Raw genomic sequence first — 2,647 nt, forward strand, 5'->3', positions numbered from 1 at the left:
AGGCAGCTGCTGTAAGGCAGTAAAGCCGTCACGATTTCCTCGGGTTTGTGATCTACGAGGCCTCGAGGGAATAAAGAGCCCTTTTTTTATTATTTTGTTCAATCAGGACGAGCATGAAATTTATAAACTAGGAATTGTTTCACTTTGTTGCCCAGGGCCAGGCCCAAGACGTCGTGCTGCCCGGGTCCAAGGATGAAATGCTGCCCCCCCCCCGACTTACACTGTTTTCACATAAAGTAAATATGTCCTTTTTCTCATTATCTATGTGTCTGTATGGCTTTCTTTTTCTCCCTATCTCTCTTCTTTATCATTATCAATCCTTCTTTGCAGCTCTCTCTTTTTCTCTCTCTTCTTTTTCATTATCTATCCTTCTCTCTCTCTTTTTTCTCCCTATCTCTCCTCTTTCTCCCTATCTATCCTTCTCTCTCTCTTTTTTCTCCCTATCTCTCTTCTTTCTCCCTATCTATCCTTTTCTGTATCTCTTTCTTTTTCCCTTATCTCTCTTCTTTCTCCCTATCTATCCTTCTCTGTATCTTTCTTTTCCCCCTATCTCTCTTCTTTCTCATTATCGATCCTTCTCTGCATCTCTCTTTTTTCTCCCTATCTCTCTTCTTTCTCATTATCTATCCTCCTCCGTATATCTCTTTTTTCTCCCTATCTCTCTTCTTTCTCATTATCTATCCTCCTCCGTATATCTCTTTTTTCTCCCTATCTCTCTTCTTTCTCATTATCTATCCTCCTCCGTATATCTCTTTTTTCTCCCTACCTCTCTTCTTTCTCATTATCTATCCTTCTCTGCATCTCTCTTTTTCTCCCTATCCCTCTTCTTTCTCATTATCTATCCTTCTCTGTATCTCTCTCTTTTTTCTCCCTATCTCTCTTCTTTCTCATTATCTATCCTTCTCTGTATCTCTCTCTTTTTTCTCCCTATCTCTCTTCTTTCTCATTATCTATCCTCCTCCGTATCTCTCTTTTTCTCCCTATCTCTCTTCTTTCTCATTATCTATCCTCCTCCGTATGTCTTTGTTTGTCTTAGTCTGTTAATTCTCGTCTTGTCAGACCCCTTGAATATCTGGATTGTATTAAGCGCTGCGTAGATTGCTTGCTTGATAATTATAATAGTGATAATATTAATACTAATAATAATGCGAAATTCAGCAGTGTAAATGGAACAGCAGCTTTAATGTTTCTTCCAAACCCCCTCGAAGTTACTTAAAGTGGTTTCGAATAAATTAGGCAGCCTGGGGTGAGCCTTTAAATCAATCTGTCGCGTGCCATTTAGACAATAATGCCTTTTGTTTTCAATTGTCCAAGAATTAGACCTTCAGCTAGAGATTGACAGGAGGCCGCTTCTCCATCCGGCCCCCCGTCGAGCCCGCCCGTTTCTCCTGCCGTAAAGACTCTTATTCATTTACTTTATTAACCTCTACCACTTCTGTTGGGAGGCTGTTCCACGTATCTACCCCCCTCTCTATAAAGTGAAACTTCCTTATATTGGCTTCAGCTGCAGATCACGCCCTGGAACGTGCGTACCCGCAGTAAACGGCCGACCCTGTAAGGAAAACGTTACAAAGGAGCCGACTCATCAGATTAAAAGTTTAAAAATACATTTTTCTTGGAGTTCCAAGTCCAGCCATTTGATGTGGTTTTATTTTATGTCTATAAAGATGTCATTATCTAAATATAAGTGTTTTCAGTTGTGGTCGGTGTTTGCGTTCTATATATATATATATATATATATATATATAGTAATTATTTTCTTTTTATATATAAATAGTAATTATTTTTATTCTTTATATATATATATAGTGATATTTTTTCTTTTTATATATATATATAGTAATTATTTTTCTTCTTTATATATATATATAGTAATTATTTTCTTTTTATATATATATAGTAATTATTTTTCTTCTTTATATATATATATATTGTAATTATTTTTTACTTTATATATATATATATTTTTTTTGTAATTATTTTATTCCTTATATATATATATATTTATAATTATTTTTTTTCTTTATATATATCTATTTATTGTAATTATTTTATTCTTTATATATATATATATATATATAGTAATTATTTTATTCCTTATATATAAATATTTATAATTATTTTATTCTTTATATATATATATATTGTAATAATTTTTTCTTTGTATATAGATTGTACTTATTTTTTTATATATATATATATATATATATATATATAAATATTTTTTTTTCTTTACATATATATATATATATATATATAAAGATGTATACCTATAAAGACTCCAAACGGCCAGAAAGGTTTTAATAAAATAAACTAAACAAAAACCCCAAACATTCTTACATTGGTTTAAAAAAACAAACATAAATGAAGCAGGAACGATGCTTCTAATGCTGCATTTGGTTATGAAGGTGTTAAATGTAACATATCGGGAGGAAAAGCCCACATTTCGTGTAACGAGTAAATCGTGTTAGCGGGAGCGAGGCAGACCTGGCAAGGGTAACGGCACTACAGAGCAAACGTCTAGCCACGCCCCCCCCGAACGGCCTACTCACCACTCTAGTGACGCAGCCGTCACGTGCCCGCGCTTTCCTTCCCTCCCTCACTTCGTTGCGCCTCCGGCCGCGCATGCGCACCGCGCTCTCTCGAG

The sequence above is a fragment of the Spea bombifrons genome, chromosome 11 (assembly GCF_027358695.1).
Source record: "Spea bombifrons isolate aSpeBom1 chromosome 11, aSpeBom1.2.pri, whole genome shotgun sequence".
In the NCBI taxonomy this organism is placed as follows: Eukaryota; Metazoa; Chordata; class Amphibia; order Anura; family Pelobatidae; genus Spea; species Spea bombifrons.